At 30.4% G+C, this 13,394-nt stretch overlaps 1 long non-coding RNA gene across 1 annotated transcript in view; it reads left to right on the forward strand.

Annotated features, from left to right (window-relative positions):
• Positions 1-1,229: 1,229 nt before the first annotated feature.
• LOC119612943 overlaps positions 1,230-13,394 on the forward strand; it is a 60,765-nt gene continuing 48,600 nt past the window's right edge. Inside the window, exon 1 of the long non-coding RNA XR_005232192.1 lies at positions 1,230-1,288. This is a non-coding gene — a long non-coding RNA (uncharacterized LOC119612943). The remainder of the gene's footprint in view (positions 1,289-13,394) is intronic.

Here is a 13,394-nt window from a genome sequence, read left to right on the forward strand (position 1 = left end):
AGTTCTGTTCTAGTTCTGTTCCAGTTCTGTTCTAGTTCTGTTCTAATTCTGTTCTAGTTCAGTTCTAGTTGTGTTCTAGTTCTGTTCTAGTTCTGTTCTAGTTCTTTTCTAGTTCTGTTCTAGTTCTGTTCTAGTTCTGTTCTAGTTCTGTTCTAGTTCTGTTCTAGTTGTGTTCTAGTTGTGTTCTAGTTGTGTTCTAGTTGTGTTCTAGTTGTGTTCTAGTTCTGTTCTAGTTTTGTTCTAGTTTTGTTCTAGTTTTGTTCTAGTTTTGTTCTAGTTCTGTTCAAGTTCTGTTCTAGTTCTGTTCTAGTTCTGTTCTAGTTCTGTTCTAGTTCTGTTCTAGTTCTGTTCTAGTTCTGTTCTAGTTCTGTTCTAGTTCTGTTCTAGTTCTGTTCTAGTTCTGTTCTAGTTCTGTTCTAGTTCTGTTCTAGTTCTGTTCTAGTTCTGTTCTAGTTCTGTTCTAGTTCTGTTCTAGTTCTGTTCTAGTTCTGTTCTAGTTCTGTTCTAGTTCTGTTCTAGTTCTGTTCTAGTTCTGTTCTAGTTCTGTTCTAGTTCTGTTCTAGTTCTGTTCTAGTTCTGTTCTAGTTCTGTTCTAGTTCTGTTCTAGTTCTGTTCTAGTTCTGTTCTAGTTCTGTTCTAGTTCTGTTCTAGTTCTAGTTCTGTTCTAGTTCTAGTTCTGTTCTAGTTCTGTTCTAGTTCTGTTCTAGTTCTGTTCTAGTTCTGTTCTAGTTCTGTTCTAGTTCTGTTCTAGTTCTGTTCTAGTTCTGTTCTAGTTCTGTTCTAGTTCTGTTCTAGTTCTGTTCTAGTTCTGTTCTAGTTCTGTTTGTTCTGTTCTAGTTCTGTTCTAGTTCTGTTCTAGTTCTGTTCTAGTTCTGTTCTAGTTCTGTTCTAGTTCTGTTCTAGTTCTGTTCTAGTTCTAGTTCTGTTCTAGTTCTGTTCTGTTCTAGTTCTGTTCTAGTTCTGTTCTAGTTCTGTTCTAGTTCTGTTCTAGTTCTGTTCTAGTTCTGTTCTAGTTCTGTTCTAGTTCTGTTCTAGTTCTGTTCTAGTTCTGTTCTAGTTCTGTTCTAGTTCTGTTTAAGTTCTGTTTTAGTTCTGTTCTAGTTCTGTTCTAGTTCTGTTCTAATTTTAGATATTGACAATTTTTATTTGACCTTAATTTATCTTTTTTATTTTCGTGCTCATTTTTATATTAATATTAATAAATTTATTTTTATTGTGTGTTTTTTTACAGGTTGGATTAGACGAAACCTTGAACAGCAATTACTTTGCTTTAGCAACATTATTGTGGGTAAGTAAAATTTTTTATATTATTTTAATATCTGTTCACTTAGAAAAGTTATTACAATAAAATTTAGCTAACAAAACTTTAAAAATTATTTCATATTAGTAGGCCTTTATATTTGTACTTTCTATGGGCTATCTATCGCGTAGTTATTATCTCTCTGCAATATAGCGGTTAAGCCTTTTAGTGGATATTTGGAAAATCCATTTATAGTTCTTGAAACCCTTTATCTCAAAATTTTGAACCTCAATATGACCCATTTGCTGTAACAATTTCTGAAGAAAACAATCTGTTTTACTTGCTTTTTTCAGTCTTTTCAATCTTATCACCTGTTAAAAGTTTGCCATATAAAAATTATTAACAAATTAGTTTTTGTTTACTTTTTAAACAATTTTATTTTTATAGGTAATCTAATAAATTTAATGATTTTGTAAACTTTGTGGTAATATAATTTTTATGATATTTGATAAAAAAAAAAAAAATAAAACAATGTTAACTTAAGCAGTTATAATAGGAAATTTGTCAGTCAGTGCTGCTCATGTGAGACCTTTTTATAACGTATTTTATTATTAATCATAATAACATTTTGTTTAGTTAATTTTGTTATCTTATCATTTAACGACAATATAAAAAGTGTGTTAAATTATTTCAAAATTATTTTTAATAAAAATTATCAAGTAAACAATGTTTTTGGGAGTTTTAAAACAAAACTTCATGAAATTTTCACACATTTTTCTTTTAAATAACTTTTACATGTTTAAATTTTTACAAAAAAGTAATTTCCCTTGATATGCTCCTCAAATCGTTTTAACCTTCGATAGTTATATTAAGACAATTCTATGTCAGGCGTAGCAAATATCATAACATTTACAATTTATATTCATTTGACTTTAAATTGTAATTACACACGCATAACTTTTCTTTAGAAAATTTTTAAAAATTTAATAAAAGATTTAAAAGGAAAAGACTGAACAAAAAAAAACCCCATTAATACTTCACGCACTCTAATTAAGAAAAGAAAATTTAAATTTAATTACAACTTACATGATCGTAGAAAGAAAATGAATTTAAAATTAAAGCAAATGATCAATGCAATTACTTTTACGCATATTTTTAAAATTTAAACAATTAAAAAAAAAGCTTAAACTTTTCCTAAATGTTTACAAATCATTTCATTCTTTTGTTAAGAATGAAACTTTGAAAAAAAAAAAAAACGAAAGCATGTTAAAAGCAATTGTTTATACATTTTACACACAAAAACATCTTTATACTCCGTTAAGTTTACCTTGTCTGACGGACAACCTCGTATTTCAAAAATACATACTTACTTTTATTTTAAACTAGAGTATCTATAACATTTATCATTTTTCTTTACTTGTTGTTTTTGTATACCAAGCAGTTTGTATTCAGCTTTATACATGTTTCATTTCTTTTTTGAAAAAAAAGTGATGAAAGTGATAATGTTGTTAAATTTTATTTAAAAGTTATATTATTTGCCTTACGCTTGATATGAGACTAACTTAGCTGTTACTCTCATTGTTGCACAATGGCTTAGAAATAAAAAGAATAAAAAACTTCACTTAAATAATCTAGAAAATAAAGAAAAAACTAAGATTATGCATCAAATTTTGCTTCATACCCATAGTGCAGACTAGACTAAAGACCGGACTATAGACTAGACTATAGACTAGACTATAGACTAGACTATAGACTAGACTATAGACTAGACTATAGACTAGACTATAGACTAGACTATAGACTAGAATATAGACTAGACTATAGACTAGACTATAGACTATACTATAGACTAGACTATAGACTAGACTGTAGACTAGACTATAGACTAGACTATAGACTAGACTATAGACTAGAGTATAGACTAGACTATAGACTAGACTATAGACTAGACTATAGACTAGACTATAGACTAGACTATAGACTAGAGTATAGACTAGACTATAGACTAGACTATAGACTAGAGTATAGACTAGACTATAGACTAGACTATAGACTAGAGTATAGACTAGACTATAGACTAGACTAAGACTAGACTATAGACTAGACTATAGACTAGACTATAGACTAGACTATAGACTAGACTATGGACTAGACTATAGACTAGACTATAGACTAGACTATAGACTAGACTATAGACTAGACTAGACTATAGACTAGACTAGACTATAGACTAGACTAGACTATAGACTAGACTAGACTATAGACTAGACTATAGACTAGACTATAGACTAGACTATAGACTAGACTATAGACTAGACTATAGACTAGACTATAGACTAGACTATAGACTAGACTATAGACTAGACTATAGACTAGACTATAGACTAGACTATAGACTAGACTATAGACTAGACTATAGACTAGACTATAGACTAGACTATAGACTAGACTATATAGACTATATATAGACTATATACTAGACTATAGACTAGACTATAGACTAGACTATAGACTAGACTATAGACTAGACTATAGACTAGACTATAGACTAGACTATAGACTAGACTATAGACTAGACTATAGACTAGACTATAGACTAGACTATAGACTAGACTATAGACTAGACTATAGACTAGACTATAGACTAGACTATAGACTAGACTATAGACTAGACTATAGACTAGACTATAGACTAGACTATAGACTAGACTATAGACTACTAGACTAGACTAGACTAGACTATAGACTAGACTATAGACTAGACTATAGACTAGACTATAGACTAGACTATAGACTAGACTATAGACTAGACTATAGACTAGACTATAGACTAGACTATAGACTAGACTATAGACTAGACTATAGACTAGACTAGACTATAGCTAGACTATAGACTAGACTATAGACTAGACTATAGACTAGACTATAGACTAGACTATAGACTAGACTATAGACTAGACTATAGACTAGACTATAGACTAGACTATAGACTAGACTATAGACTAGACTATAGACTAGACTATATAGACTATAGACTAGACTATAGACTAGACTATAGACTAGACTATAGACTAGACTATAGACTAGACTATAGACTAGACTATAGACTAGACTATAGACTAGACTATAGACTAGACTATAGACTAGACTATAGACTAGACTATAGACTAGACTATAGACTAGACTATAGACTAGACTATAGACTAGACTATAGACTAGACTATAGACTAGACTATAGACTACTATAGACTAGACTATAGACTAGACTATAGACTAGACTATAGACTAGACTATAGACTAGACTATAGACTATAGACTATAGACTAGACTATAGACTAGACTATAGACTAGACTATAGACTAGACTATAGACTAGACTATAGACTAGACTATAGACTAGACTATAGACTAGACTATAGACTGGACTATAGACTGGACTATAGACTAGACTATAGACTAGACTATAGACTAGACTATAGACTAGACTATAGACTAGACTTTATTCTAGACTAAAGACTAGACTATAGACTAGATTATAGACTAGACTATAGACTCGACTATAGACTAGACTATAGACTGGACTATAGACTAGACTATAGACTAGACTATAGACTATACTATAGACTAGACTATAGAATAGTCTAAAGACTAGACTATAGACTAATCTAAAGACTAGACTATAGACTAGTCTAAAGACTAGACTATTGACTAGACTATTGACTAGTCTAAAGACTAGACTATAGACTAATTTATAGACTAGTCTAAAGACTAAACTATAGACTAGACTAGACATTTTATTGTTTTACTTTGACTACCCTTTTAAGCTTCTTGTAAATTTATTAATGTTATATTAATTTATTTACCTTTTACTCACAAAAAGCCTAATGATGACTTTTCGTTTTCATTTGAGTTTTTACTTTTTCTTTTTGTTGTTGCAACAATTTTCAGTACTAGCAATTTTCTAGTAATCTGTTTTCATTTTAACAATAGATTAATTAATGTATAGACGAGTGCAAGAGTATTGTGTGTGTGTGTGTTGTTTTTTTCAAATTTTTCCAAATGAGTACCTTTAATTTACAATTTATACTGCAATTTTCACTTTTTTTTTTGTGTAAATGTAATTGTGTACGTGCAACATGCCGACCAAGTGGTAAAGATTTTTCCATTTTCATTTCAATCTTTAGTAAAAAATATTTGAAATGTGTTTACTATTACTATTTTCCAGTGAAAACTTGTTGTGGCCAAAAAAAAACTAAAACACACACGCACACACACACCTTAACTTTTAGACTTATGCATGTTAGATTGTTTGCTGAAAAAAAAACTTTATTTAGAGCAGAAACATTGTTATTGTTTTCTTTGTTTTTGCAACTTTTTGTTGCAAGGTTGTTGTGCCAACTTTTTTTATTATTATTATTTCAGTTGTAACTCAGAGTTGAATTTTAATTACAAAAGAATTGATGAATTGTAATGGAAAAGTGGGTGGAGTGAGGTGTTGTTTGTTATGGTTGATGGACAAGGTGGCTAGTTATAGCTTCAGCCTGGAAAAAATGGTCACAAGTTCAAAGTTTTTGGCATTTATTGAAAGGTTGTTAGCCTGATTTAAAGTTTGAAGCTAAATATCTATATATTTCTCGGAAACCTATGTTTATATCATCACAATACTGCCGTCAAATTGTTATCTAACTATTAACTAATAATTATAATTATGCTGCTAATTATATTAGTAAATTATTTATTTAGTTGATTTGCAACAATCACTCCATTGTTATCGACACGAGTCAATCTGACTTTTACAAAAGATCGAACGTCGTGACGAAAATATGTACGTTACAGTAATTAGTAATTTTGTATAATAACTCATAGCTATTATCTAAATATTTGCTAAAAATATTAGTAAATAAATTAACTAGAGTGGGTACTTCAGAAATGAACATAGAGAACGTGGGCTGTGTCAAAATAACTTGACAGTTGAGATAAAGTTATTGAAATTATAAAGAATTTTACTTTGCAGACTTTGCATATTTTCTGTTTAAAATAGTTATAAATAAAGTTCCCCGACTTTAGACCACTTAACCTACAAGAGAGCGTTATGTCCGACATGTCAATCATTAATAAAATGTTTCTATTTTGGACTTTAGCTATTAAACGGAACAATTATTCAGTTAAATAAAACTGTATTTGTCCTCTAGACCATTATTATCAAACTTTTCAGTTGTGTCAATCATTTCTAAGGTGACATTCTATAGAAATTTATTCGTTACCAAAATAAACATTATTTAAGGGGAATTTTTACTAACAACTATGTTTAATCAGGGTAAAAAGTTTTGTCACCCTGATTAAAAATTTATTTGCAAACTTTGCATATTTTCTGTTTAAAATAGTTATGAATAAAGTTCCCCGACTACAGACCACTTAACCTTCAAGAAAGCGTTATGTCCGACATGTCAATCATTAATAAAATGTTACTATTTTGGACTTTAGCAATTAAACGGAACAATTATTCAGTTAAATAAAACTATATTTGTCCTCTAGACCAATATTATCGAACTTTTCAGTTGTGTCAATCATTTGTAAAGTGACATTCTATAGAAATTTATTTGTTACCAAAATAAACATTATTTAAGGGGAATTTTTTCTAACAACTATGTTTAATCAGGGTGAAAAGTTTTGTCAGCTTGAAATGTTTTACTATCAGCGATATGTATAATACTTATAACTTCTCAGCCTATCCTCGTTCTATAATCATTTTTACTTCCTAGTAAGTTTTTTTAGGAATGCACTTGTCTAAATTACTTGAAACTTTTTTCATTTAATAGAAATTACTTTTATTTTATGGAATTTTCATACATATTTTAATTTATATTTGTTTTTTTTTACAAAAGAAAAATACATATTTCTAATTAAAAGTAATTATTTTAAACAAATTTTAAAAAAAAGTTAAACAAAAACTAGAGACAACATTAGAAAATAATCGTAATAACTAAAGGACAGTTATACAAGTTTGTCTGGGCAAACAAAAGGCAGGCAATATGACAGACTTTAACATAAATATTAGCATCGACATATAGCAAACATAGGTTCTACAGATCTTCCTCAACAGTTACTCAATAGATCTATTGTTATATCTTTAATATACATTTAAGTTTATCAGGGAAAACAGAAGCCAGACTATACGTCAAACTGAAAACAAAATAAATATTTGAGTATACCGGGGAAGATAGACATATAGACTTTAATCCAAAAGATCTTTAGAAAAAGTCTCTATAGTTCTTTTGTTATCTTTTTAATTGGAGAAAATAATAACAGATATTTACAAGTTTGTCTTGATAAACAAAAGTCAGACCAAATGAGGACCAATGATGGAGGATCTAGTAAACTACAATTTATTCTAAACTGAGTCTATATTTTACCAAGGATTCAGAAAAACTTTTATAATATTTTGAACAAATTTATAAGGCTGACTTTGGATTGTATATTGAACTATGACAGTCCACTCTGTAGTCGAGTCAATAGTCTTGTCTATAGTCTAGTCTAAAGACAATTCTTCACTCTTTGTAGTTCAGTATATAGATGAGTCTTTAGTTTTGACAATAGTCCATTCTATAGACAAGTCTATAGTCCTGATGATAGTTTAGTCTATAGTCTCGACTATAGTCCAGTCTATAGTCTCGAGTATAGTCCAGTCTATAGTCTTAACTATAGTGCAGTCTATAGTCTAGACTATAGTGCAGTCTATAGTCTTGAATATAGTCCAGTCTATAGTATAGACTATAGTCCAGTTTATAGTCCAGTTTATAGTCCAGTCTATAGTCTTGACTATAGTCCCGTCTATGGTACTGACTATAGTCCAGTCTATAGTCTAGACCATAGACCAGTCTATAGTCTTGACTATAGTCCAGTCTATAGTCTTGACTTTAGTCCAGTCTATAGTCTTAACTTTAGTCTAGTCTATAGTCTTGACTTTAGTCCAGTCTATAGTCTCGACTATAGTCAAGAAAATAGTCTTGACTATAGTCCAGTCTATAGTCTTGACTATAGTCCAGTCTATAGTCTTGACTATGGTCCAGTCTATAGTCTTGACTATAGTCCAGTCTACTTTCTTGACTATAGTCTAGTCTATTGTCTTGACTATAGTCTAGTCTATTGTCTTGACTATAGTCAAGTCTATAGTCTTGACTATAGTGCAGTCTATAGTCTTGACTATAGTCCAGTCTATAGTTTTGACTATAGTCTTAAATATAGTCCAGGCTATAGTCTTAACTAAAGTCCAGTCTATAGTCTTGACTATAGTTCAGTCTATGGTCCAGTCTATGGTCTTGACAATAGTCCAGTCTATAGTCTCGACTATAGTCCAGTCTATAGTCTTGACTGCGGTCCAGTCTATAGTCTTAATATAGTCCAATTTTAGCTTTTATCATTTCTTTTTTAATATCCACCACTGTTCTTTACATTTCTTTCAATTAACTTTATCAGAATCCCCTCAAGTATAAGTAAAACAAATTACATAATTGGCTGAATACAAATAGCGCAAAAAAACACACAAACTGAAAAAGAAGACCTAATAAAATTTAGTACAAATTTCCAGATAAAACTATACAAAAAGGAGGGTAAAACTAAAAACAAAATAAAAAATACAACAAATTTACTTACAACAAGTTACCTTTAGTTGAGTTTTGCTAAGGCTTCTAGCATAAAAAAAAATTGAGAACAATTTCTGGTCACTTTAACGTATTTACTTACCCCTCAAACAAAAAACGCACCCTGAAAAAATGAAACTAAACAAAATATAAAATGCAAGACAGGATTTTTTAAAAACATTTGCTATAAGTAACCAAGACGTTAGCTGGTTTTGTTTTTTTTTTCTGCTAAGAAGAGAGCATGTTGCAATAGTTGTGGCAGCAGCAAAGACTGCTTACAGTTCTGTTTTTTGTAAGGTTTCTCTGTTTTTCAGTTGTTTTGCCTTATTTTTCTTAATATTTAATATTAAAGGAAAAAACCATAACAATTTTTATAAAAATACTTTTATTTCTGAGAAATTCTTTAGTATGCACAACAAAAGGTGCAGTAGTTAACCATAAACAACATTTTAAAGCAGCCGACTTAGCGACTGCCTGACAGGTACACCAATCAGTTATATATATAGTCAATGTACTTTTAGAGCAAAATGTATTTACACATGCATTTTGAAAAGATAAATATAAAGGATGAAGGTAAGCCAGTCTTCATTAGCTATAAGATATAGTCTTAACATTAACATGTCGTATTGACTGTAGTATCGTCTAAAGTCCTGACCATAGTCTCTCTATAGTCTACTATAGTCATGACTGTAGTCTTGACTATACAGTCGTATATAGTCTTTACTACTAGGCTCGTCTGTGACCTTGACTATAGTCTCGACTATAGTCTTTACTATAGTCTAGTCTATTGTCTTGACTATAATCTGGCCTATAGACTTGACTATTGTTCCGTCCATAGTCTATAGCCTTGACTATAGTATCATCTTAACTATAGTGTCGCCTATAGTCTTGACTATAGTCTGGACTATAGGTTCGCCTATAATTGTGATTGTAGTGTCGTCTATTGTCTTGACTACATATAGGTTCGTCTTAAATTGTGATTGAAGTGTTGTCTATTGTCTTGCCTAAAGTCAGGTTCTTAGTAAGTCTACAGTTTTGGCTATAGTCTCGTCTATATTCTTGACTATAGGTTCGCCTATTGTCTCGTCAATAGCCTTGACTATACAATCGTCTATAGTATTGACTGTAGTATCGCCTAGAGTCGAAATGTACATAGTGTCGTCCATAGTCCTGTTAGTAGTTTCGTTTGTAGTCTTGTCTGTAGTCTCGTCTATATCCCTGATTATCATCTCATCTATAGTCTGGACTGTAGTCTCGTCTATAGTCTTGACTATAGGTTCGTCTATAATCGCGATTGTAGTGTTGTCTTGACTATAGTCAGATTCACAGTACGTCTATAGTTTTGGCTAGAGTCTCATCTATAGTTTTGTTTATAGACTCGTCTATAGTCTTGATTATAGTCTTATCTTTAGTTAGTTAGTTAGCTAGTTAGTTAGTTAGTTAGTTAGTTAGTTAGTTAGTTAGTTTGTTTGTTAGTTAGTTAGTTAGTTAGTTAGTTAGTTAGTTAATTAGTTAGTTAGTTAGTTAGTTAGTTAGTTAGTTAGTTAGTTAGTTAGTTAGTTAGTTAGTTAGTTAGTTAGTTAGTTAGTTAGTTAGTTAGTTAGTTAGTTAGTTAGTTAGTTAGTTAGTTAGTTAGTTAGTTAGTTAGTTAGTTAGTTAGTAGTTAGTTAGTTAGTTAGTTAGTTAGTTAGTTAGTTAGTTAGTTAGTTAGTTAGTTAGTTAGTTAGTTAGTTAGTTAGTTAGTTAGTTAGTTAGTTAGTTAGTTAGTTAGTTAGTTAGTTAGTTAGTTAGTTAGTTAGTTAGTTAGTTAGTTAGTTAGTTAGTTAGTTAGTTAGTTAGTTAGTTAGTTAGTTAGTTAGTTAGTTAGTTAGTTAGTTAGTTAGTTAGTTAGTTAGTTAGTTAGTTAGTTAGTTAGTTAGTTAGTTAGTTAGTTAGTTAGTTAGTTAGTTAGTAGTTAGTTAGTTAGTTAGTTAGTTAGTTAGTTAGTTAGTTAGTTAGTTAGTTAGTTAGTTAGTAATCCTTTTTCACTTTCCGTTAGCATACCTTCCCCTTTCCTCCTGTTTACCATTGGTGCTTGGAAAAACACATTTAATTTATTTCTCTCTTATGAAATTGTTAAGGAATTGTTATTTACTTGTTAATTATATGCGTCAATACAAGGTTGCTTATGAATAATATTTATTTATTTTTAATTTATGAAAATGTTGTTGATGTTAATGTTGTCGTTGTAGTTGCTGTTTATATTATTTTAGTTCTTGTTGTTGTTGTTGTTGCTTTTGAGTAATTATAAACAATGAATGTCAAGTCTATAATAATTTTTAATCATAATTATGTGGCAACAATCAAACAACGCTTAAATTGTATTCTAAGAGAATTTAATATGAGGAATTTCCATAAAATATTTAATTTTATTGTAAGATTATTTCATATAGAAAATACTAATCATAATTTTAATTATTTATGTAGTTAAAATGTATTATTTAAAATTTATATGAAGAAATTAGCAACAAAACACGAAGCATTAAATTTCAGTTAAATGACAGATTTTAGAGTTATTAACTTGATTTTTCCCTTCTACTTACATAACTATAGTCTAGTCTATAGTCTAGTATATTATCTAGTCTATAGTCTAGTATATTATCTAGTCTATAGCCTAGTCTATAGTCTAGTCTATAGTCTAGTCTATAGTGTAGTCTATAGTATAGCCTATAGTCTAGTCTATAGTCTAGTCTATAGTCTATTCTATAGTCTAGTCTATAGTCTAGTCTATAGTCTAGTCTATAGTCTAGTCTATAGTCTAGTCTATAGTCTAGTCTATAGTCTAGTCTATAGTCTAGTCTATAGTCTAGTCTATGGTCTAGTCTATAGTCTAGTCTATAGTCTAGTCTATAGTCTAGTCTATAGTCTAGTCTATAGTCTAGTCTATGGTCTAGTCTATAGTCTAGTCTATAGTCTAGTCTATAGTCTAGTCTATAGTCTAGTCTATAGTCTAGTCTATGGTCTAGTCTGTAGTATAGTCTGTAGTCTACTTTATATTCTAGTCTATAGTCTAGTCTAGTCTATAGTCTAGTCTAGTCTATAGTCAATCTATAGTCTAGTCTATAGTGTAGTCTATAGTGTAGTCTATAGTGTAGTCTATAGTGTAGTCTATAGTCTAGTCTATAGTGTAGTCTATAGTCTAGTCTATAGTCTAGTCTATAGTCTAGTCTATAGTCTAGTCTATAGTCTAGTCTATAGTCTAGTCTATAGTCTAGTCTATAGTCTAGTATATACAGTGGTGGCTACGATTTTAGCACACTTGGTATATGTTGCCTATAACATGAAATATTTCCTATAGTTCTTAACTTTTTTAACAAATTCTTTTTTATGCGTAACACATGTCCTTCGAGGATCACGACACATTACATTTTGTTCCACTACTTTGTTGCATATAGATTTTTTTCTTTCCAAAGTACATCTACCCCCAAAAAAATCTGGACATAAGTTTAGCACAAAATTAAAAAATCATTAAAAAATTAAAAATAAAACAAAACAACCGGCTATATTTATCTTATTGCATTTAAAATTTTATATTTTGTGGAATAGTTGCAGATTTTGATAATATCATTCTTCCTCCTGGACATAATCTTCACCAGAACCCTCTAGAAATTTCATGACATAAATATTAACTTTCAGCCCATAAATTGGAAAAATTCTTGGTGATTTCTGCTTTTATTTGTTGGTCCATATCATGTTATATGTTCTCTATTGAATTGGAATCGAGAAAATATACTGGGCACTGCAAACATGACAATCCCGCTCGCTTCCAAGCAGCTCATATCAGCACTTTTAGCATATTTACGGTCGATGTCGACCAAAAAACGCCATCTTTGTCCTCCGATATTTTTAATAAAGTAATTAAAATCCTATTTTGATAGTCATACGGATCCATTTCTGCATCCAACATCAATATAGGACCAACAGCACGCCAAGAAAATGCAATGAATACCATGAAATTTCCCCCCATTGTGATATATGATTTCTCTGGAACACTTTAGCTTTATCTGCATGATTGGAGGATACTAGTTGAAGATTAATAGGATCAAATTTGATGGAAAAATGTAATTATGCTGTACTCCAAACATGCAGCAACAACCAAAGTGTACATTTAAAACCATAAAACACAATGGGTGAAATATGACGAATTCGGAGGCGTTTTCCGGGCGTAGTGGAGGTTCTATACGCAAGGTGGATGCACAAATGGATCAGTATGACTATCAAAATAGACTCTTAAATATTTTAGTAAAAAAATTAGTGGACAAAAGTTCAGTTAAATGGCGTTTTTTGGTCGACAATGACCCAAAATATGTTAAAAGTATAGAGAGGCGCTTCTTGGAAGCGAGCGAGATTGACATGTTTGCAGCGCCCAGAATAATTTCTAGATCCCAATCCAATAAGGAACATATTAAACGAAATGGTGCAACAAATAAAACACAAATTCCTAAGAATTTTGCCTAATTATGGGCTGAAAGTTAA

This window comes from Lucilia sericata, unplaced genomic scaffold, assembly GCF_015586225.1.
Source record: "Lucilia sericata isolate MDLA Ls3-8-SP2 unplaced genomic scaffold, ASM1558622v1 Contig001881F_arrow, whole genome shotgun sequence".
Classification (NCBI taxonomy): domain Eukaryota; kingdom Metazoa; phylum Arthropoda; class Insecta; order Diptera; family Calliphoridae; genus Lucilia; species Lucilia sericata.